The following is a 24,145-nucleotide window of genomic DNA, read 5'->3' as shown; positions in this document are numbered from 1 at the left end:
GCCCATTGCCCAGCGGGTGTAGGGCGCGTGCCTGCGCCTCCCTCCATGTGCAGGGTCACTGGCGGCTGACGAGGTTCATCAGCTCCTCTTCAAGGCTCTACAGACAGCGCTCCTCCTGCTGCTCTGCTTCGGTCTGCAACATCACCGACATTTTCTCCCAAAGGAGCATTAGAGAAAGGTGTCAGTATTTTGTAGCATGAAATGCACTCTCCTGCCCGTTAGCGATCCCCGGAGGCAGATAACGATCACTAAATCCCTAAAAGCTCCCAAATTTATTGACCCCAAAGATAAGCCAGCCTTTCCTTTTCCTGCCAGGATCATCCCCTCCTACAAGTCAGGTGTTAAGGCCCGTGTCCTCAGACCAGGCGCTCCGAGGACGGGTCCGCCGGGCAGGCTGCGGGCAGGGCGCGGGCAGGCTGCCGGCTGCCTGCCTCCCGGAGGGTGCGCAGAAGCCGAGCCACCATGCAGGTCAGAGCCGAGCCTCCGCCGCTGCCTCTTCCCCTCGCGTGGCTGCTCCTGGCGCCGCGGGGTAATTCTGCGAGTGCGTTCCCCGGAGAGCGATCAGGTCAACCCCGAACGCACCACGCAGGGCTACGGCGGCCCCCGCCCGGCCCCGCGGCCCCCGCCGCCCCGGCGTCCCAGCCTCGCGGGGCTCCTGGCCCCCTGCGGCCGCGGCGGAGGGCGGGCGGGGGCGCCCCGAGGGCCGCGGCCGCGCTCGGTCCCCGCCGCCGCCGCCGCCGCGAGGCCCCGGCGCGGCGGGACAGGCGGAGGCGTGTCCGTGTCCGTGTCCGTGTCCGTGCCCGTGTCGGTGCCGGTTGCGCTGCCCGTGCCCGCTCCCCGCCCGGCGGAGCGGAGCCCCGTGCCCGGCGCGGCGGGGGGCGGCCCGGCGGCACGTCTGCGCGGCGGCCGGGCGGCTGCGGCTCAGCCGTGCGTGCGGCGGGGCGGGGAGGCGCCCGGCTCCTCCAGCCCGCCCCGGCGCGGCGCGGCGCGGCGCGGGGGAGGCGGCGGCTGCCTCCATGCTGCAGCGAGCGGCGCGGCTGCCCGGGGCCGGGGCCGGGCGGCAGCCGGCGGCGCGGAGGATGGGCGCAGCAGCCGCCGCGGAGGGGCGAGCCGCGGGCGCCGAGCACCCCGCCCTGCCCCGCCGCAGCGTCCGGCGCCGCGGCGGCTCCGCCTGAGCGCGCCCGGCGCGGAGCGGCGCGGAGCCGCATGGCCCTGCCGCCGGCCGCCCCTGCGCGCTGCGCGGCCGCTCCGCTGTAGCTGCCCCCCCCCCCCCCCCCCCCGCCCCCCGCCCCCGGAGGCGCCGGCCCGGCGGCGGGGCTGCCCGCGGCCGCGCTCCTCGGCCCGTCCCCGACCGTCTGTCCGCACGCCCGTCCCTCCGTCCGTCCAGCGGCAGCGCCCCGGCGCGCAGGATTACGCAGCTGGGGCGCGGAGCGGGAGCGCGTTGCGAGGATTAACCCGGCGCAGGTACACGGCAAGGTCACCGGCCGGCGAGCGGAGCGGGCTGCCCGCGGCGGGGCGATGCGAGCGGGCTCGGCGGGCTGCGCCGCTGCGTGCCCCGCGCCGTCCCCCCGCCTCCCGCCCGCCGCCGCCCGTGCGTGTGTGCATGTGCGCTGCCTGCCGCTGCCCGCCGCCGGAGCCGCGCCGCCGCGCCGCATGGGGCCGTCCGCGCGGGCTGCCCTGCCCGCCCCGGCCGCGGGCAGCCGCCGCCGCGAAGCCGCTCTAGGATGCGGCTGGTGAGCGCCGGCACAGGGCGGAGAGGCGGCCAGCCTGCCTGCCGCCAGACCCCGGAGCCCGCCGGAGCCCGGCCGCGGCCGCACCTGCAGGGGAAGCGCTCCGGACGCCGTCCTTCCCCGGGAGGCGCCAGGTAATCGCGGAGGGCTGCCGTGCCCGGCTCCATCTGCATTGCAGCCCGCGGTACTTACTCACGGGGGACGGGGCGCGGGGGAGGCGGGGGGGGGCGGCCGCGGCGGGGTCCCGAGCCGGCGCGGGCAGGGCGAGCCCCGCAGCGCGGCGGGCGACGCCGGGACGGGGCCGGGGCCGGGAGCGGCGGCGGCGGCGGGACGCCCCTCCCGGGAGGGCGGCGGCCGCGGGGTGCGCGGGGCGCGGAGCGGCGCGGAGCGACGCGGAGGCTGCGCGGCGGGGCGGGTGCCCCGCGGCCGGGCCGGGCCGGGCCGCGCTGCCGCCGCTGCCCGCGGGACGGCGCCGGCGGCCGCCCGCGGCGGGGGTGCTGCAGGGCCGTGTGGGCCGCGGCGGCCGCCGCCCCCTCCGCACCGCACCGCGGCGCGCTGCTGCCGCCGCCCGGGGAGCGCCGGCACCGCCGGGCCGGGCCGGGCCCTCGGCGGGAGCGCGGCGGGGCCGTCCGCAGCCGCGGGTGCACCGTCTCCGCCCGCGCGGTGCCGCGGGAGCGCTGCGGCGAGGCGCGGCGCGGCGGGCGCTGCCCCTGCCCGGGCGGAGGCGCCGCGGGGCCGCCGCCGTGCGCGGAACCAGCCCGGGGCGCTCCCGCGAGGGCCGGGGCCGGCTCGGCTCCGCCGGCGCTGGGAGCGGTGCGGCGATCCTCCGGCGGGAGAGGGGCATCCGCGGCTCCCCAGCTTCCTCTTCTCGCCTTCCCCTGCCCTCCTGACGGTCGCCCCGTCCTGCAGCCCTCGCCCGGGCACACTCCTCTCTCCTGGCTCCTCCGTCCTGCAGGGCTGCCGCTTGTCCCCGGCGTCCCAGGATACATATGCGCTGCTCTGCCTTCCCCTCCCTTCTGTCCTCTGTGTAGCGAACACTTCTCATCTGCAGGAAAGCGAATGTAGGACAAGATAAACCTTTTTTCCTGCTGGAAGGTTCCCATTAGGGGAGATGGCAGAGCAGTTGTAGAGGAGCCAGCAGAAACCCGACAGCCACGTTGGTGTCAGGAGCACACGAACCTCCTGGTTACTGGGAGCAGCCAGGGCCGAGGGCCCTGCGGAGGGGAGCGTGCACAGGCCTGGGCTGAGGGGCCATCGCTCCTAGGGCGGCAGGGGCACAGTTCGGCTAGAAGCACTTATGAAAGCCCCTTCCTGTGCTTGCCAGCTCAGGCTGGGAGAGGCAGGGAGCCCGCTGAGGTCTGCCATGAGAGTTAACGTGAGCGCTGCCCTCTCTCATTTCCATCTGTGGCACTGGACAGCAGTGTCTCCTCTCCTGCACCTTTGTCTTCTCCCTCTCACCTGGTCCAGCATGTCTCTGGGGCATGCACTGTTTCTCATTGCGTTGAGTGTCTAGAGCAGAAGCATGTGTTAGTCTCAGTTGTGGGTATGAACATGACCTCGCCAATCCCCCAGGCTGGGGGTGGGAAAGCTGGGTGCCTCCAGCTAAGCCCAGCCCTTTACAGCCTCCAGCTGACTGTCACGGAGCTGGACAGGCCAGGAGTCCCTGCGCCTTGGTCATTGTGCTGTCTTGATAGTGATCTTTCCCATCCACGCTTACATTTCACATGTTCCCAGAGCAATGGGGCGTCGGTTTGTTCCTTCTGAGCATCCTCGGGTGAGTGCTGGTGTGCCCAGGCCTGTTAAGTCAGTGCGGCCAGACAACGAACCAGTGAGATGAGATGGATCCATCCCTGGTCTTTAGAGCCTTTTTGGTTAGCGTTGCTTGTCTACAGGTGGCTGTCTGTCTGGAGCGGCCCTGGCTGGCTCTGGCAGTACTGATCCTTGCCAGGGTGTGTCCAGGAGCACGGTGCGGAGATGCCCAAACTGACCACTCATGCTGGGACCGGTTCTGCCGCGGTACGGTGGGGCTGCCCTGGGCTGGGTACTCGGGGCTGTGTGCGCCTTGTGCTGCCCCAGGGACTCTGGCCATCCTCCCTGGTGGCTTAGAGACATTCCCCAAACGCTGTGGGCTATGTACGGGCTTCGCCTTGGTGTCAGCCCCGGGCTCCGTGGTGCTGCCGCGGTCTGTCCTGGCAGGTGGAGGCGTGCCAGTGCGCTCCAGAGCAAGGCCCAGCGATTTCTCTGCTGATCTGGGAGTCGGGTTCGATTCTGCACAAAGAGCCATACCAGAGCCCGAGTGTTCTCAGTGCCCAAACACCTTCCTGATCTACGTTTCTAAATATATACTGTACTCAAGGGATTATACATTTGTTTAAATGCATAATAAATGCATTTAAATGCGTAAGACTGTATCAAAATGCATACCAGAGCTTGCCAGTTAGGCCTCAAGTCACAAGCCTCACTAAGAAGCTTTTCCTGGCATATTAGCTCCCCTTTCTGCTTTCAGAAAGAGCAATTACTGGTTTTATCATGGCAGTGCAGTCAGTGGAAGTGAACTCTGAATGTTTCAGGTGCCTAGTACGAGTTCAAAGCTGAACTGATGAACCTGTTTACCAAAACACATGCAGCTGCAGGAGTGGACTCCCCACTGTCCTGTCCCAGCGAGAGCTGGTGGGCTGAGCGCTCCTGTCTTCTGTTTGTGACCAGGAGAGGGGCTGGACCCTGTGGTGCAGCACTGTTCAGGATGGTTTCCTAAGGGCTTGGGTTGAATTTTTTGTACAACTCTTGTTGTCTGGAGAGGCTCCTGTTTGCCACCATAGGTATGAACGGTGGCAGGCTGCGGTGGTAAGACAGGGGAAGAAGGGTAGGGGTTGGCTGCCCAGCCCAGGAACCGGGCTGACTGGGTGTATGGGACAAAATAGGTGGAACTCGAGAAGAAATGTGGCAGAGCAGCATGGCGAGGAGGAACCAGATCTTCCCCGAACAGCTCTCCTGAGGGCTGCCGTCACTGCGGGTGGCTGAGTGTGTGGCTTCTGCCCCAGAGTTGAGACGCAAAGGCAGGTGTGCCAGGAGGGACGGGCTTGGCGAGCAAAGGTGCCTGCAAGCTGAAAGCGCCTGGGAAAGGTGGAGCACCCCGAGGTGCCTGGAGGGCTCGTCCATCCGCTGGGGCACATGCAGATATTTCAGATGCTGGAGAGCTAATGGCTTTCCCTTGCTGATCAATATTGCCTATGCTTTCAGATGTGGTAACAGGTTCAGTTTTATAGAGCAATCTTTTGAATATTCTCTGAGCAAGCACCCAGTCCAGAAAATCATTCTAATAGCTTTGCTATTAATGGGCCTGCAGAACTTGAGCCAAATAGAAAAGGCTTGTCTAAGTGCTATTGAAGCATTTTGGGCCAGGCATATTCCATGCATTAGGGAAGATTTGTACTCCTTTGACCAGACATCACTGAGTGTTGTCTATTTATACACATCTAAATATATCCTGTGCAGTCTTCAGGCTTTTCTAGCTAGTAGTAAAATTACTTTTCAATATCGTGCTATTAAAATGTGCTTGCTGACACTATTTGATGAGTTTCGTGCTAAGAGAGGGGTGTGAGTGTGCCTTTGTGTGTTTTAAATAAAAACTGTTCTTGAGGTAGTTACCTAAAATGCTTTGGAAATAAAAGCATGTTGTCCATGTAGATGGATAGCAGAAAGAAATGTGGTTGAACAGAAACAATACTGGAGACACGCTCAAGCCTGGAAAGCCAAACCCAAACCAGTATAAGGTTTTGTTGCTTAAGAGTGAACCGTTCTTTCTAGAAATATATATCAACTAATCCTGTACTTTGTGACGAAATAGAAACATTTCCTTCTAATTCGTCAGATATACCTTCTGGTACCCCGAAGTTTGAGACATCGTTTTGAAAACAAAATGACAAATCTTGAAGAAGAAGTAACTTCTCATTTGCTTGGGGCGTGTAGCAGGTCAGGGAGCCGGGGGGTGCCTTTGGCGTCGGTTCTCCTGCCGGGCAGCCCCATCCCGTAGGAGCTCTGAGGCGGGACCCACCCTGCGATGGAAACCGGGAGGAGTTCAGGGAGGAGGGAGCGGGATTCTCCCTCACAGATGAACTCAGCGGCCCGTTCCCATAGAGCTGTGGGTCTTGGTGTGCCGCAGCTGCCGCGGCTGGAGCCCAGAGCCGGCGGTGCCGGGCAGCCTGCTGCGTGCTGCACCCGCTCCGCGGCAGCACGGCGGGAACCGCTGGCGGAGGAGCTGATCTGAGCAGCGGTGTCCCTGTGTGCTGGGGTGGAGAGGGGTGGTAACAGCAGCCCAGGTCGTGTTGTGGAAATGGTGTTACAGACGCAGGGGTGAAAGACAGTGCCCTAATTCCAGGCTGTCATAAGTATTCCCACATATCCCTGCTGCAGAGGGGTGAGTCTGTGTCCATGTATGCATTTCTCTGGAGCTAGCGAAGGGCTTGTGGGGCTCCTGAGGAGAGATGGAGACCTCTGATGTACTCCCAAACAACAAACAGGATCGCTCGTTGGGTTGTGGTGATGATAGTAATGGCTGTCTGACTGGCCTGCAGCCCGTCATGAAATAGTAATGACAATAATTTTTTTTCCTGTGGCGGCTCTCACTGGCAGTTCTTGGAGAACTAAGAGAGGCTCCAGAGGGAGGGAGAAGGATTGGTATTCACAGGGGAAGAGATGGGGCGAGGAGAGGGTGAAGGCAGGGCTCTCGGAGGAGGTCCTGGCCCACAGCCCCTTGGGCCGGGTCGCGGCATGCCCAGGGTAGCCCGAGGACAGGCGCTGTGCCCCCCGGGACAGCTCTGGCCCCTTGGTCGGGGGTCCGGGCTCCACTAGCCAGAGGTGCGTAGCGCAGTGAAACGGTGTGGTGCCAGGAGCCCTGCCCTGCCAAGGGCCGGCAGGCACAGATTCACATGGCAGCTGCTCTAACCGCTCAACTGTCTCATTCTTTAGAGGGGTCTAAGGGAGTCTGTGGTGTCCGAAGGGCTCCCTGCCTGCGTGCCCCTGTCCTGGCTGGCCCGCTGTCCCCTGCCTCGGTGCGGCTGGCTGGGCTGCAGGCTGGGCACGCCATACCTGCGGCCTGAGCCGGGCGGCAGGTCTCGTGTTCCCGTGGAATAAATCACTCTACAAATAATATTTGCCCCGAGCAGGCTGAATAATGCAAAAGGTGATTTGTCAAGTGGCTAATTCAAGCGATAATGGGAACCTCGGTGAATGCCTCTCTAATTGCGTAGCATGTGGCCAGCAGTAACTCTGAGTGTTTGAAGCTGGTTCCCGATGCTGCAAAACCCGTGTCCAACGCCTTGCTTTTGAGGTTGCTCTTCTAGATGAAGTTTCTCACCAGGAACTGTCTCTTAGCAAAACAATTCCATGAAAACATGATTAGCTAGCCTTAATTTGAAGTGGAATATCTTTTTTTTCCCTTAAAGTTTTTGTTTGGGCTTCTCTGTCAAGATCATGTTGGACTTCTTTTGGACTGGAGACAGATAAAACTCTTTAGTTTTCATTGCCTCAGCATTGTTGTGTTGCCAGATACCTGATATTCCCTGGGTATTTATTTCTAATTTTTTTGTACCTCCTAGTCTCTCTGCTTGGCCAAGGGGGACAGAGGAGCAGGAGGCCTGAGCTTGACAGAAGAGCTCACAGCAGTGGGGTGTGACAGCTGAGTGCCTCCCGTAGCAGAAAGACTGACCTCCAGCTGTAATACAGCAGACGTACAAGGAAAACACATACAAGGAAGAAAAAGCACCGAGAGGAAGCCCCAAAATCTGTTTTCAGTACCCTGGTGACAGTGCTGCCGGTCTCAGGGTTTGGGATAGGATTTCTTTAACAACATTGAGAAGTAATGCAGAGATGTTCTGCTGCACGTGGGTGAGGTGTGGGTTAAACTTCTCTGGGTTTTAGCCAGAGTTAAGAGTTTACCCGTTACGTGAAGTCTCTGCCCCAGCAAAGAAAGGCACGTACAGTCGGCAGCACTGCCGGTGCTCTGGTAGCTGCATTGTTTTTGTTTTCACCAACGCGCTTTTAAAATACTTGATGTAAAGACCCCCTGATACGGCTCTGTGGGAGCAGGTCTGAGTAAGGCGAGCAGGATTTGTCGCCTTGTCAGCTGTGACTCAGTGGTTCTGCTGGGTACGTGGTGTTTCACAAGAGAGCCTTCTATTCGGGACCGTGATTCAGCTCTGCCGTGCTGTACGAAGCTGTTTTTGCTGTGCTGTGGGCAGATTTGCTGTGCGCGGGGCTCCTTCTGACACGTCAGCGTTGCATCTCATCTCTGCTGGAGCCTGGCTGCAGCAGTGCTGCTCTCACAGGTCGGGGCCAGGCTGCAAACTGCAGCTCCAGAGCAGCGACCGCCGCTCTCCTCCCGCCAGCCGAGCCCCGGCCGTGGGAGAGGGGTCTGCAGGCCGGTGGCACCTGGTCGGGAGAGCGGCGGAGCCCTGGGTGCTACCACTGAACCCGTGCAGGCTGACACAGAAAACCGAGTGCCTCCCACTGCTGTGGCGTAAGGAAACGAGACGAGAACAGCACAAGTCCCAGTTCAGGCTCCAGTGGTGTTTGCCAATGCACAACGGCAGGGTCCTGACCGGCGCTGTGCAGGGGTCCTCTGGCACGGCCTGTGGTGGGGCTGGGGATGCGCTGCAGGTAGATCTGGATGACAGCCTTTCCTCATACAGCACTTGGGCCCTATAGGTTATGGCTTTGGATCCTAGAGAGGTTTTCTTGCACATCCCAGCTCCGTGCTGTGCCTCTGTGACTTCTCTGTGTTCGAGCTGTGCGTGCATGCCCTGCTGCTGGGGGAAATAGCAGGAAGGGAGCCGGCGCACAGGCTGGGAAGAGCTGTGATGCGCTGTGCTGGGGACTGGGACTATGGGGTGTACGTGGAGAGGACCGGCCCACCGGGTGACATGTTGCTGCAGAGGCTCTGCCCGGCATCTGCAAGCAGAGCGTGCGCAGAGGGACCCCTCCATGGGCTGCTCATCACTCGGTGCCCTGCCCGTAGCAGTCATGGATTGGGCTGCTCCAAACAGATGTGTCCTTGTCCCCAAGCATGTGGCAAGGATTGCTCTTAGTGACCAGTTCTGAGGGTGCAGTCTCCTTTCCAGTTGCTCCTTGTTCCCTTGCACAGAGCCCCCCTCTCACTGCGGGTGGGCACCGCAGATGGCCCACTTATGCCTCCCCTCTCTGCATCCCCGTGTCGGCAAGCAGCGAGAAGCCCTCCCGTCAGGGTCTAGTGCATGTTGGAAATACCCATGGGGGTGTGGTTAGTGCCCTACGGCATCTCTTTGGTTGTCCGAGATGAGGAGGTTTGCTCCTGTTCCAGACAGAAAGAAGATATTTCAGCTCCTGGTTTGGTAAACAGAAGTATGTGCATAGCTGCCTGTGCGTGCGGTGATGGGTGAATACTGTGCTCCCACAGTGAGCAACTCGCTGTAATGGCTGTTCAGGCCAGCCATTGCCCTCACAACTGTTTTTGCAATTAAAAGTTGCAGAGCGATGCTTTTGTCTTATCCTGGTGCTATAAAGCAGTTTTTTGGGTTTTTTTAATAGTTTCTTCAGAAAACTTCTGTACCCCAGGGTGTAATTCTGTACCTCCAGCATCATTGGAGTAGCCACTGGAGGCCATGTCAGAGCTCCGCTGGTGCAGGAGCTGAGCGTGGCTTCTTGTCTCGCTGCGTCCTTGGTGAGGGCCCGGTGCACGGGCGGTGTCGTCCTTCTTCCAGACTGGCGCTTAACATACTTAGGTAGGCTTAACTCTATACGTGAGTAATCCTTCTGCAGTCAGTGGGACTGTCCACGCGCCTCGGGGTGTTCCTGGCTCTGGGCCCCCTCGGCTGTGCCATTACCCTTGTTACTGCAGGTGTGTAGGATCACGCTTAACGTCAGCCCTGGGGCAGCCCCACGTGCGCGAGACGTGCGTTTGCCTGCGTAGCTGTGTCCCTGCTGAGGCGCGGTGCTGCCCGGGGCGGGGGGCACAGGGCGTTCTCTGAAACCCCTCGGCGTGGAGAAGCTCCTGGAAATAGAGGAGTTATGCATGCTGTAAAACGCTGGCTTTTAAAAATGTAATAGAAAGCCATAAAAATCACAGTGCCTAGCAGTTCTCTGTGTGGGGTGGGAGGTTTACAGTAAAATATGGCTCTGCAGAGGCTACCGGCTTAGGGGGAGGTTTGTATTTCTTTGCGTGCCATGTGGTGGTCTTCAGCGAGTGTCGGCCATTAGCGTTGAGTCTCGAGGAGTCACGACGCGGTCCCCGGCCTGACGGGGTGTGATCTGACCGAGCAGGGTGGTGCGACGCGACGGCTCGTACCCGCAGCAGCGACTTGCAGGTGGCCTGCCGGGCTGGCTGCTTGTCACGGGGGCTGCTCCTGGCGGGCCCCCGCCGGGCTCTGCCCAGTGCCGGGGCCCTGCTTGCCCCGACGCCGCGGTCCGGAGGCGTGCAGACGGACCCGGCGGTGCCGCTGCCCGGGCGAACCCTGCCGTGCGGCTGTCAGAGCGGGAGCGGCCAGGAGCCCCCGGAGCAGCGCTGGCCGCTGCCCGCCTCCTGCTTCCCCCCTTCCCGGAGCGGCTGCGGGACGTCGGGCTGCCTGGAGCCGAGGCCCCCCCCCCCCCCAGACCCCCCCCCGGGACTTCGGGCTGCCTGGAGCCGAGGCCCCGCCCCCCAGGCTCCCCCCCCCCCCCCCCCGCGCCTCGCTGCGGCGCAGGCCCTTGGGGCGTCCCCCGCGAGCCCCCGCAAAGCGCGGGGCGCCGGGCACCTCCCGGGGAGGGGGACGCCCTGGCTGAGGGCCCGCGGGCCCCGGGTCGCTGCTCCGGCTCGCTGCTCGCGTTCCGGCAGCCTGACCTGTGGACGTGTTGGTGCGGTGGTGGAAATGGGAGGTTGCTTCCCCCAGGGCTCGCGTTTCTGTTGTGCTCATTATTGCCCAGTGCTGCCCTGGGTCAGACACTCTGTTTCTAACTTGTTTTATTTAAGAAGCGTTCTGCAAACAAACACCTTCTGTGGACTGAAGTAATCCCCGCTTCCTTCCCTGTTCATACAAGGAAAACACGATAAACACCGTGGAAAAAGACGCAGTAGGTCAGGGTGGATAGTTACAGCCGCCTGCTAGTTCCAAATGAAGATTGTATTAATTTCTAAGGGAACAAATTAGGAAAATAGTTTTAAAATGAGCTTTAGTAGCGTAGCACTGTGCAGTATATAAAAACGAGTATAAGATAAACTGCTTAGGTAAATGCCCTTTGATTGCTTGCATTGCTCAGCCACGTGATCCGCAGGAGCTCTGTTCGAGCATCGCAGCCCCTTGCTGCTCGCATAGGGGCTGTATTATTGTCTTCCGCGGTTTCACTGAAGGGTACCAAGAGCTGAACTGAATAAGCTTAATTTCTTCTAGAAGCATTAAAGACACCTATGTGGAGACCATGTGACTGTATTTAAATTGCATCTGGAAAGTTAAAATAATAACAATAAATAAATAGCAATAATGAGGAGTGAAATTGTGGCCAGCAGGATGCGAGACTCAGAATGCCGTGGAGAGGCTAGACTTGCTCATCGCCAGCTGAAATTCAGGCCATACATGAAATCAGATACCCAAATGGTTCCCCGAAGGTCTGTAATTCTTCCTTGATTTATATTGAGAATGTGAAGAGAGGTGAAGGATAAAAGAGGAGAGCGAAGGGCAACAGCATTACCATTACCACATGAACCAGAAGAATCGCTCGTACTCTGAGGGCGCAGTGTGTTTCTCCTGTAATGCTGGACACGGCAAACCTAAACCAAACATCTCTGTGGAGCAGTGCACGTCCTCCCGCGAGCGGGCGGCACCCCGTGAGCACGGCACAGCGCAGGGGAGGGCGGCTGCCGCGTGGGAGCGCGGGGTTCCCGCTGCAGCTGCGTTGCCCTGTGCCCTGTCCCCTCCTCAACCTCGGTCTGGCCAGCAGCGCAAGCTTTGGAAGTAATGCTGAGTATTAAGATGCGAAAGTGGGGTTTTTTACACTAGTGGCTTGATCCTGAACTGACATTTGCGTGCACAGGGTGTCATGGAGCAGGATATCCGAGTTCTGCTAAGTGTGGCCTCCCTCTGCCAAGGCTCCGCTGCCTTTTCAAAGCACGCTAAGCTTCATGGACATAGTCGTGGTTTACGTCTATGTTAGCGAGTTGTGTGGTGCAACAGAAGAGGATTTCTAGGGTGAGATGAGGGGTGAAGAGGACCCGATGTCCGCACCGTGTGTGTTTGGGGAGTTAGGCGGGACTTGCGTTGGTAAGATCTGATGGACTGAGCGCGGATTAGGGGCTGGAGTGCCCCGAGGAGGCTGCAGCACTCTCCGTCCCCTCGCGTTCCGCCTGGAAGGGGCACCATGTGCCTGCTCTGGGACGGCTCTGCAGCACGCATCGCAGCGGTGGGGTCACCCCGGCACACCGGGGTGGGCAGACGGCCTGCGATGGGGGGTGCCTCCGCGGGCAGGGCCGCAGTGCTGGCGGGACGGGGTCTGACTCAGCTGCTCCTGCCAGCGGCGGTGGCTCCGCAGCCCGTGGGAGCGGTGCGGGTGCCGGTGCCAGTGCTGGCAGCGCGGTGCGGCGTGGTGTGGAGCAGAGCGGAGTGCTGGCTTGGCTCCCTTGCCGGCTCAGCCCAGAGCTGAATGCCGGCTTATGACACTCCTTATCTCTCCAGCTCAGAAATGCAGTGCTCAGGGCATCCTGATGGATTTGTGACACTCCCCGTGGGACTCTGCGCTCATAAACCAATTAAAGGATTACATTGTTATAATGTGGAGAGTATTCTTTGTTTATTAAGTAATGCAGGTATAATTCAATTAGTGACAGGCTGACCTGCTGATGTCAAGATGTGGATGCCAGCCAGGTCAGAGTCTTGAGCTCTGCTTTCCAGCGCGGTGGCTCGCTCGTGTCTGCCCTCTGAACCAGAATGGCAAGAGCTGAAGGGAGCAGCCGTCCCTCGGGCCGCTCTCCCTGCCCTGCACAGAGCCAGGGGAAAGCCAGGGGAGGGGGGACTCCCCAAGATTGCCCGCTCTGCCGTGCCCTCTGCCAAATGTCTGCCCCCGACCTCTCTGGCTCCTAGCAGGAGGTGAGCTCGGATGAAGCTTTGGTCTGATCCTGTACAGCCGTTTCCTCATCCCCTGCACCTGCGCTCGCTCACCGCCTTCCCGGGGGAGGCCCCGGCCACAGGGCGAGCAGGCAGCAGCGGTACCCACCATCACCACGTCTTATCCCACCACATCAACCTGCTCCAGCCTCTGGTGCTGCCTGCTGGGGAGGTGAAACCCAGTGCTGCCCAGCGGCACTGGCCCTGCTGCCTTCGCTGGGCTGAGGAGCCGCAGACGGGGCTCCTCCAGGCACGGGGCATGGATGGGTGGAACGGCAGGGGGGAGAGCAGGACCTGGCTTTCCTGGTCTTCCAGAGCACAGATGTCCAGCCCCTGCACCTGCACGGCTTCGCTGGAGTAGCTGCCCGGGGTTACTGCCGAGCACTAGGTAAAACAGGGGTTTTTGTTAAGGCTTTTACTACCGTGTTGCTTTATGAAATGCTTTCAATCTAGGCTGGGTATTTAATGTTCAGCATGGCTCAGAAGGCACCGTTTCACCAAATGGTGTCCAAAACGTGGTCTGTCTGAGGGCATGGCATGTGCCCTCTGTACCCCCTACGTGGGTGACCGTGAGTGACCACGCTCCCCTCCCCGTCCCCAGCTCAGGCTCTGCCGTTGGTGCTGCACCGTGTTTCCAGCTGCCCGTGGCACCGCGGCGTGGGCTTGGGAACCACTGCTCGAGTGCCATGATGCAGATGGAGACGTAAATGGGGGCTAAAACATCTGTTCCCTTTGGAGGGGTCCTAAATGCTGTGAGTCCTGTACACAGGGAAATCCTTCAGATCTGGGCTGTGTGATTACATCCCAGAAGTCCAGGGAAGGCAGAGGACTGCGGATGTTTTCCATAGCGATTGCATGGCCCTGCTCTGAAAAGGGGAGCTCAGAAGTATTTGTTGGTGTCTTGTGGTGCCTTGGCATCAGAGCCATGCACAGGCTGGGCACACCTCTGCCAGCAAAGAGGGGTGAAGAAATAGAAATGTAAAACCTCCTTTACATCAGTAAGACCGTACACGAATAACTCAAGAGTAGCATATGGCTAATTCAGTGGATTTGGAGATTAAAGTTTAAATCTCAGTGAGAGGTGATTGCTCCCAGGCGAGAGGCATACCATGAAACTTGCCCAGCCCAGCCCCAGCGCATAGCTGGGACCGGGCAGGTACAAAAGGTGTTTCCAGACTACCAGAACTTTCCAGAAAGACCAGGAGGTTTCACTGTCCAAAATAACAAATACTAGTCAGAGGCATGCTCTGGTTTTCCATGCAATCTCATGACAGAATTACGCTTAGTTTGCAGCACAGATGAGGCAATGCCTCCCCCGTTGCATGTTGCATGCAAATATAATGCGAAGAAAAGGGGTATCTACACACGTGTGCAAATACAGACATGAAAGCAGCTCATGTAGCCTGGCAGTGCTGGAGTAATATAAGCACCTGACAGCAAAAGAGAATTATCTCTGAGGACCGAAGACTGACTTGTAAACCCTGGAATAAATTGCCGTTATTTTGTAGCACTTAGTTTCTCGGTTGCACTTTGCAGGGAGTTTGCTTGTCTGCCAGTTACTGTTTGTCAGAAGGAAAACCCCAAACTGCCAGTAGTCTGGCAGCTGTCTTTACAGTATACTAGGCACAGAAGGTAAAATAAATAAGGCCCCGGCAGTAAACTGTTCCCCCTGCCAAAAAAAGTAAATGGCAGAGGAGGGTGGGAGGGCGGCCCTGGGGTGCAGGCGTGGAGGGGAGCGGAGCAGAGCGGCTGGGGATGCTGCAGAGGAGGAGCTGCCCTCGCCCCTGCTGCCCTCGCCCTGCCCTCGCCCTCGCCCTCCGCAGGGCAGGGGAAAGCCCAAGCCCTCAGCAGACTGATTCCTGCCTTCCAGGGGAATGAACCTTTATTTCCATCCTGACAGTTTGCGAGATATTAGATCGTAAAATCGTGACTCTCCTTATAGAAAAACCTATCACAGGAGAAAAGCCTGTACTTTTTTGGGTGCAGGGGGAAATTAATGCCAATTTCCCAGTTGCTGTGAGGCCGTGCTGTAGTAACCATGGCAACCGGGATTCAAAGACAGGGGTTAAAATACAGGTTTCCCAACTTTGGTACCAGCAGAGGAGACGTCCGTCCTTTCCGTGCCTTTTCCCCAGAAGATGGGGGCTCAGGGGAGCGGGAGGGAGCGTGGCTCTCGCCCCTCCCAGCCCCTCTCCCGGCGCTGGCGCGGTGGGCACCAGCAGCGTGTCTGCCCGGAGCGCTCAGCCGGTCAGCACCCTTCACAGCAGCCTTGTTTTCCTGGGACTGACGCCTTCCGCTGCAATGTTTGTAATGCTTTACGCCTCCCAGGTGCTGCTTCTCTCCATGAAGCTCAAGGAGCTGCTTCAAATCCTTCCCAAAGTTACAAGATTTGAGCCTGTTTCCTGGGAGGACAAAGGTGAAAGCTTGGGATCTCCATGGTCCCAAGTCACAGCCTAGCAGCTCTCCCGTGATGCTTGGAGTGGGTTTCCACGTGCTGGCAGTGATCAGCTGTCCTGACAGTTTTCCTTTTCCCGTCCTTGTGTGATGCAATGTCTTACTTTCTTTTTTTCTCTGCCGTGCTGCCTCCTTTAAAATGTGGAGTTGGTTAAGGCTGTAACTTTGACATGGCTTTCATTCCCATAAAGAAGTGTGTACACTAATATGATACAATCACGTTGCAGTAGGACGGTATCTAAATACTTCTAAATGTCAGTTCGTGTTGATGCATGAGTGCTGTTTCATCATGAAATTAATTGCAAGTACACCACCTCTGGGCATCCGGGAACGACGGTCTCCGCAGCGCTCCCAATTACCAGCCAACACTCGCGCAGCCAAGATAATGGCGTATGACTGAGTTAATGGTAGTTGGAGGGGCTGAGGGGGGGAGGATACCTGTTACCGGTTAATGAAGGGGAAAAAAACAATGGAGGGAAGTCAGTTCCCCAGCAAATGAGGACAGGAATGGAAACGGCAACCTGCCTACATCCCTGACTTGATTTGAAGTTGATGTTATCATCCTTGCAAATGTTAGCTTTCTCTCTGCATTGTCAGAGCAGCAGCTCCAGCTGTGCCGGTCGGTTCCAGCTGTGCCGGTGGGTTCCAGCTGTGCCGGTCGGTTCCAGCTGTGCCGGTGGGTTCCAGCTGTGCTGGTCGGTTCCAGCTGTGCCGGTCGGCGGCAGCTCCTTGTGCCCGGCCGTCTGGGTGTGCTCGGTCCCTGTGCCCCAGCCTCCGGCCCCTCGCTCCCCGTGCTCACCGCGCCGAGCCCGACCTTTGGGGCTGAGGGGCTTCTGTGTGGCCACACATTTTGGGTTGGTGAGCTGACCCTGGCTGTGGCTCCCCGCCTGCCACCCTGTGCCCAGGGACTGCCGGCGAGCATCGCTCTCTGGGGCAAGAGTTGTGCACCTCCCGTGCCGCACCCGCCGTCCTTGGGGACCCCAAAACTGGGGCTGATTCCTGGGGCAGGGCAGCGCCCTGACAGCAGCGCCGTGTCTGCTGTGGCAGGGGGGCATGGCCTGGCACGTGCGGTTTGGCCAGCAGCACCCGGTGCGCTCCTCCCAAAGGGTTAACGCGGCCGAGGCTTTGGGTGAGGAGAGGGCGAGTGGGATCCCCAAAGGCGAGTGGGATCCTAGCTGGGGTGGCAGCGGGTGGCCAAGGCTCAGGCCAGCCCATGCTGGCCGGGACTTCCACGGTTGCTCCTGAGCACAGTGGGGCTTTCCCACTCCTCTGGGCCGTGGAGGAGGGCTCACACAAGCTCTTCCTTTCCGGCAGTCTCAGACCAGCTTTATTCGTGTTAGTGATGCCGAGCACGGCAGCTGGCCAGCACCGTGCCTGGAGCATGCGCTGGGCAGGGAACTGCTGTGGGTCCGGTGCTGGGCAGCCCGGGAGGCTGATGCGACTTCTTGAGCAGCAGCTACGTGCACTTGGAGCAGCAAACCAGGGGCAGAGCCCAGGACTGCTGAAACCCTGCTCTGTGCGATGTTTCGCTCGGTGCAGTGGGCTGAGACCGCCTGTGCCTCGCTAGTGCTGTCCCGAGTGACGACGGATGTTTTCATTGAGCCACGAGCCTGGTGGGTTGGTTGTGTCAGCCAGGCTGTAAGTGGGAAGGAGGGCAGGATCCCAGTGCTCCGAGCGCCGTTTTGGAGCAGGGCTGGAGCAGCAGGCAGGGCTGATCACCGTGTCTCAAGGGTGGCCTCAACACGTGCTGATGGGTGGCACAGGTTCCCGGGGCGAGAGGGAAGGAGGGGGCATTGCGTAACCCCCATCGCGTGCAGCGTTGTTGGGCTTCCTTCTAAACTTGGTGAGGCTGATGCTGTGGGGAGGAGGAGGATGAGTGCGGTGGGAGTGCCCCGGTGAGCGGCAGTGCCTGTCGGGGCGACGCGCTCCCATGTACCCGTCCTGCCAGCGCAGGCAGCTGGGCGGTGGGGTGCATCCTTCTGCAGGAAACCTCCATTTGTTGGGCCGCGATGTCTCATCACTTCTGCGGAGGTGACGATGCTTGTGTCCCACGCGGTGCCCATATTTCACATTATATCAATCTATCTCCACGTGTTACCGCAGAGGACAGAGCTGATGGCTGAATCCTTCCACTGTGAGTGTGGGCCGCTCTGCGATTTCATTAGACTCGGTTACTGAGGGGCACCAGCCTTCAAAATGGAATCACTTTGCTTTGTGAAAAGGCTTTTCCAATATATTTCCAGCTGTGCCATGGTGGGTGCATGTGCTGAGTGTCAATATGTCGGAAGGAAATTGCACATAAAGACAGTTCTTTACACCAAGAGGATGCAGTAAGGACAGTCAGATCTCATTCAGAGATTGTGTGAAAGAAAGGCTGCTGTGGTATGGCTAGGAGATATTGCTCAGTGCTTTGGGGATTTGTTTGTTTGTTTTTCTGTGTGCATATGTAAATGAGAGTTTAACTGATTGCAAATAGCAAAGTAGCACATTCCCCTAATTTAAACGGGTAAAGCAGAGTGAAGCATTGCAATATTCCTTTCTAGTGGTGTGAGCTGTCTCATGCCGTGGCTCTGCTGCACTGCTGGGTAAGAAACTCATTTCCCCCGTGTCATCTCTAAATGCCAGAGCCTGGCAGATAAGACCGCGCTTGTGCTGCTTGGTACCGATCCACATCTTCTGCAGCGCATTTTCCCCGTTCTGCTGTGGCTGCTGCTGCTGCTGGCCAGTCAATGCGTGGCTGCTTCTGCAGGGGGCTGGTGTGGGCACCTAATGGCAATCTGGTTGGGGGAGCCTCAGCTGGAGCCGGGGCAGCCTCCCTGGCAGGGGTGAAGGGGGGTCCCCAGGGGTGGCTCGGGCACCCGAGACAGATTGCTGGAGCAGACGATCGAGGCAGATTGCTGGAGCAGGCGATAGCAGGCATTCGCTTTCTTCCTTTCCTTCAGTTCAAAGACAGTAATTTCATGCCTTAAGGGCATCGCTCCTGAGAACAAAAGGGTTCATATTTTCCTGGGCAGCGTTCCTGGCAGCTCTGCTGCCTGCTGTTTCGAACACAGCCTGTTGTGGCTGCTCTTCTCCCTGCAGCTCCTGGGTGGTACCGGTGGTGTTTGGGCAGCGGTGGACGTGTCACTGGTGCCTCCAGGTGCTTCCCCTGGTCACGGTTGATCCGAGAGCGGCAGGGTGACACTGGGCTGCTGCTGCTCCTGTCTGGTGTCGGTTCTTGCCCCATCACTGTCAAAGCCGAGCAGGTCCTGGTGCTGGAGCAGGGACATACCTGCCGCTGCGGTGTCCAGGCATCACCTCAGGAGCTGGCCGGGCTGTCAGTGCTGCCTCCGGCAGGGTCCTGGGAGCACTGTGGCTGCTCTTGGTCATGCTTGAGAGACGCTGGTCTGCCGCTACTGGGTATTTCCACGTGCCCATAAAGTTTCATGATGTTTTTCAGTGACTAGATAAAAGCAAACCCAAGGGTCAGCTCCTGCCCTGTAGTGTTTCTCAGTCAGTGCTGCTCAGCCTGGGCAATTCCACCCTTACGGCAGATCTCGGCTGGGGGGAAGCTCGGCACCCGTCCCTGCGCAGGGTGAGGGGTTGCCTCCGCTGGGGCGGCAGGTCGTCAGCACTGAGAGGCGGGGGCTCTGCCTGCGGCTCGGTCCTGCCTGCAGGCTCTGGCTGGCCTACAGCTCTTCTTGTCCGTGGAGACCATTTATATATTGCTTCGCCCTCCCCATACACAACTACCCCTACTTTTTTTCGCCTTTGTCTCTCCATGCTGCTTGGCCCTGGTTGTGAAAAGTAGGGAACAAGAGGATGGAGATTACTGCCTCTATCTGCCGGAGCAACAGTGGCTTTCTTTTAAAAATAATAATAGTTACTGTTACCAGTGTTATTGGTTTTATTTTTAAGTTTTTTTCTCAAACACTTCAAGGAAGTTTATTCTGGAAAGCTTATAATTAGCAGGTGCTGCCCGGTGGCTGGGGGAGAGGTGCTGGGTGTTCCTCGTAGCGGTGCAGTGCCGGCGCTGGAGGAGGGAAGGTGCTGGTTCGGCATCCCACGTTGGGAAGGGCTTGGACACCCATTTCACAGGTCTGGCTGCTGGTGAGCTGGTGGCATGACAAGGGGACTGCACCGAGAGATGTTGTGGCATGGAGGTGTCCGAACCGGGCAGAGAGCTGCTGCTGGCGGGGGCAGTCACCCTGCAGGTGCCGGGCACCGGGTGCCCAGGTGAGTGCGGTGCGCTCCTGGCACGCAGGCGAGCGCAGCACACAGTGCTGCCGGTGCCCAGGCGAGCACAGTGGTGGGCTTTGCCCCGCTTGCTGGCGACAGGCGTACAGGCTGCGCCTCTGCCCAAAGTGGGTGCAGGTTGCAGGTGATCAGCAAGTAACGTGCGTGTAGCCGTCGGAGCGGAGGGCTAGAGCTGGTGTGCCAGCGAGCTTTCCTAGGTCACCAGCTCATTCATTTGCAGCAGGTGTCTCTGCGGGAACGGGGTGGGCACAGCAAGAGTTATTTTCCAGCAGAGTCACCTGCAGCAGGCGTGTGCCTTGTTCCAGCTCCTCTGTGCTGCCCTGGGCAAATGTGCCCTGGCATGTGGCCGGCATGGCTCTCCCGTCCCGGGAGGACGAGCGGATGCTGGGGGAGGTTCCCAGGCAGGTGCCCACTCCAGGGCTCAGTTCTCCACCCCGGGGTTCCCCCTCCACCCCAGGGCTCAGCCCCCAGCTCAGCCCAGCCGGGACGAGCGCTCCCATGTGCAGATTGGTTTTGGAGTGCGGTCACAGTGCTCACTCCGAAAGCAACAGGCAAGAGGGAGGCAGATTACGCCTCTGCCCTGGCCCACAGCAGAGTCAGGTGTGGCTGTTCCGGGAGCACCCTGGGTTGTTTCACAGAATCACAGAATCACAGAATCGTATAGGTTGGAAAAGACCTTTAAGATAATCGAGTCCAGACCTGCACGGTTTGCCCACACCTGCCTGGGCTTGGCCGATGCCTGGCCGGACCCTGGTGCCGCGGGGCTGGCAGAGGCTGCGTGATGGTGGCTGAGTGCCCGAGCCTGGGCGGCCGAGCGGCAGTGAGGGAGGTAGGTCTCGGCCACCAGCCTCTGGTCTCTCCCCTCTGAAACGGCGCTTTCTGATGAATCCCGATGTGACAGTCAGCCTCATCTGTAGTGCCGGGCCAGTGCCAGTCGCTGTCTCCAGCCAGTTCCAATATTAACTTCCAGCTCGTTAGCGTCTCAGTGCAGCAGTGGGGCTCAGGAAGAGCTCGCCTGGCGCTGTGGGGCAAGGAAATCGCGGTGCTGCTGCTGGAGAAGGGGAGGAGGAGGAGGGATGGCTTTGCCTTCGCCCTCAAGCCAGCGCTTGGCGGCTCCTTGGGTGCTGGAGCGTAAAGGAGACCGCGCGTTTTCTTTGAGGAGAGGGAGCGACGCAGGGTGGTGTCTGGGCAAGAGAAGCCCTCTTCCACACCGGGTGCTGTGGAGAGGGAGGCAGAGTGGAGAGCAGCAGCCTGGGATGACTGCAGCAGCCCCTGAAGACAGACAGACCTCCCCAGGTGACGGCTTTTCAGGCGTGTGACACGGAGCGTCGGCGGGGCTGTGCCAGTGGTTTGGGGTCTGCATTCGCCCTCTCCGTACCGGGAGCAGGGGGTGGACGCTCACTCGCCACGTGCCACCGTGTGTGTGCTGCACGCGCAAGTGCTGCTCTGAAGAGCTTGCAGCCAGATAGATAAAACTGGCAGAAGAGGGATTTTCCAGTAGGAACTGAGCTCTGAAGCAGTCAGTGACTTGCAGAGCGTTTCAGAGGCGTCTGTGGCAGCCAGGGACGAAGCACTGGCTGAAAAGGCTCGACCCAGCCAGGGAAGGAGCTAACCTTCGTCCCCTACTGCAACACCGGGCTAGTACCTGTGAGACAAATGTAGCACCATTATTACCACAAAATAGCCTCTTTGATGAGTAAAATGTGCAATCCTGACAATAAAGCGTAAGTGCAATATATAGAAGGCATATATCTTTCAAAAGACTTAAAAGTCCTGTTTCTGGGAGAGGTGTAGCATTACCGTGCTCACAAAATCAGTGGTACTTGAACTGCTGAGTGGCAAACTAACTTGACAATGATCGTCAGGCCTGTGAGCACTCAAAGTGCAGCCCGCAGCATTGCTCTGCTCTTATCTGTCCCCATGCTGGAAAACTGAAGTACTTTATTTTTCTCCATCTCCCCCACCCCATTTTTAGTTACAAAATTAAATAAGAGCACAAAGCAGAAGAGATAGAAAAGGGAGAACTTTGATATCAAAGCTGAAAATTAAAAAAAAAAAAAGTTTTGGATTCCTTAAAATAAAATTTTATTTTCAGTAAAAGGCTTTCTTCTTGAAAGACATTCAATTAGCATCAGTTCTTTGCAGCAGAAATTAAGCTCATGAAAAAGTATTTGCGTAGCTGAGAGCCTTCAGTGCAACGGGAAGGGTAAGTTGCTTTTGCTTTTCTGTTGCTTTCTTCAGTACAGTGAAACTTAAAGAGAAAACAACAGAAGTTGTGATGTTGGCAAATTATAGTGGTACGTTTATGGTAGCTGTGGAAAGCGCCGCATTTGCGGCGCGATTGCCAAAGGCAGAGCTTTGCGTCCTGTCGCGGAGGGCCCTCGCTCCCACCCGTGTTACCGAGGGGCTGCGGAAACCTCCTCCCCTGCGCGGGGCGTTCGCGACGGGGGAAACGCGTGGCTGTCCGGGCCCTCTTCCCGACGGATGCTTTCCGGCCTTGGCTGCCCTGCGGCGGGCGGCGCGGGCAGCTGCCCACGCGTGGCGGGCACGGGCGGTGTCGGGTGGGGCGGAGCTGGGGCAGCTCACTGCCGCTGCCGCTGCCACTGCTGCTGCCACTGCTGCCGCTGCTGCTGCTGCTGCCCTGAGCCTGCCTCGCCCTTCGCATGGCCGGGCAGGGCCAGCTCCGGCTTCTGCTGAGCTGCTCGGCCCTTCGGCGGGCAGCGCCGGGGCCCACCGCGCTGGACCTGCCCCGCCGTCCCCTCCACCGCACCGGACCTGTCCGGCTCTCCCCATCCCTGGGGGCACAGGATCCACGGTTTAGCTGGGCTTGAGCCTCTGGGTGTTTCCTGCAATTGTCACTGACAGGCAGGCTCTGTATCAGGAAATACCTTGGAAGTTTTCTGAGTAAACTTTTCTGCTAAAAAATGCCATCGTTTGGAATACAAAATGCTCTGCTCAAAATATTTCAGGTTTGGTGACTTTTTCTTACATTTAGGACAAGTTTCGGAATGACCTGCCCCAGGATTATGGGTTTTGCGGGGACCTGGAGTGTGTGGTGTTGGGCGAAGCTGGGATGCTGGATGCAGAGATCCCTCTGCAGATGCTGAGGACTGCTGCACTGTTCCGCTGCTGCCATGGGTGCTGTGGAGACTGCCGGTGATACTGGCTCCTGGCCGTCTGAGGTGTTCGGGCTCCCCAGTAGTAGTTTTGAAGAAAAAAGATTGAAGGTTGTTCAGTTCAGAGTGAAACACCGCTTAAAAAACTCCTAGCAAAATCCGCTGTCGTCATCTCTGTCTCAGCTGTGCTGGTTTGCAGGTGAGGGCACACTGCTCTCTTTTTTTGCTGTAGCAAACACAAACAGATGAACAACTGAAAAATCGGCCGAATCTCCAAGCGCGGACTGTCCCCTCCCCCCTCTCGATCCCCTGCAACAGCAAAGGATGAGAAAGACTCATACCCCATCCCAAACCCCTGCAAAGGGTCCCTCTGGGCAGGGGTAGCTCCCCCCCCGCTGCAGTCCCTTAGCAGTTGCTATTGAGCTGCTGAGCAGGGTGCTGCGGGTGTTGCACAGGGAGGAGCAGCCCCGCCTGGGTTTGGCTCTCCCTGTCCCTCACTTCCCCATGGACACGTAAGGGCACCTGAGCAGCAGGAGCGATGTGTGGGAGACCCGGAGTAATCGGGAGTCGTGGCGGGTGCTGCTCCCCGCGCTGGGGACACACGGGGACGCGTCCAGCCTGCTCGGGCTCGGGCGGTGGGCTCTCCTGTGCGTCCTCCCCTTCCTTCCTCTTGTTCAGCTCCTTTCTGACAAGCTTGCTGGGGTCGGTGACTAGGATGTGACATGCACCGCACCACGGAAAAATGCATTCCTGTGCCTAGAAGCCTAGAAATGAGGAAAAGTAATGCATTTTTAAAGAGGACATTCTGGGGAGAGCAAAGTACCTCCTTTGATTTCTGTGCATAATTTAAGGATAACTCAATTAGCTTCAGTAAAGCCATGCTAATTTACCTGAGGTAAAAGTTTGAGGTTTCTTGTTTCTACAAGCGTTTTCCCGCATAATGCTGCTCTTTCTCCTTTTGTGAAAAGGGAACTGCCTAATTTTCCTGATATTAATTAAGATAAGAGGGAATTATACCTAAATGTATTCGATGGAAAATAAATAAGTTTAAAACATGCCCGAACTCCAGGTTAAAATCACAGGCCTGGTCACTGATTGAGCCCAGGCATCCTGAACAGCAGGGGATTCTGCGGTTAGATGATACGGTGACATAGCCAGGGGTGCAGGCTGCGGAGCCGCTTGGGATCTGCACGGACTTCATTTTCGTTTTTCTTTGAAAATAGCGGAGGGTGGGGAAGGCTCATTCAGGGAGGAGATGCAGCGGAGAGCGACCGTGCTGTGGCCGCCGGCCGTACAGCGATGTCTGTGCCGACGCTGCTGGCTCCCCGCTGCGCTGGCCCCTGCGCCGCAGAGCTCCGGGGGGGCTGCCGAGCTCAGCGCGCTGCCCCCCGCCGCCCTCCTCCCCGCAGCAGCCCCCTGCGGGCGACCGGCTGCGCTGGTGCGGGAGCTCGTTGCCGCGGCTGGCAGAGCTGCAGGCCCGCACGGGCGTGTGTGTCCCCTCCGG

General features: G+C 58.9%; 1 protein-coding gene across 4 annotated transcripts in view; it reads left to right on the top strand.

Annotated features, from left to right (window-relative positions):
- Positions 1 to 1,203: 1,203 nt before the first annotated feature.
- The window catches only part of LRFN5 (leucine rich repeat and fibronectin type III domain containing 5), a 63,075-nt gene continuing 40,133 nt past the window's right edge, over positions 1,204 to 24,145 (top strand). For 3 of the 4 annotated variants that reach the window (XM_075504030.1, XM_075504031.1, XM_075504028.1), the window contains exon 1: positions 1,204 to 1,864. The gene's annotated coding sequence lies outside the window, so the exon portion shown is untranslated. The remainder of the gene's footprint in view (positions 1,865 to 24,145) is intronic. The other variant, XM_075504029.1, reaches the window with a different exon arrangement.

The sequence above is a fragment of the Mycteria americana genome, chromosome 5 (genome assembly GCF_035582795.1).
Source record: "Mycteria americana isolate JAX WOST 10 ecotype Jacksonville Zoo and Gardens chromosome 5, USCA_MyAme_1.0, whole genome shotgun sequence".
Classification (NCBI taxonomy): Eukaryota; Metazoa; Chordata; class Aves; order Ciconiiformes; family Ciconiidae; genus Mycteria; species Mycteria americana.
The sequence above is the reverse complement of the archived record's forward strand: the minus strand, read 5'-3'. Positions and strand labels throughout refer to the sequence as shown.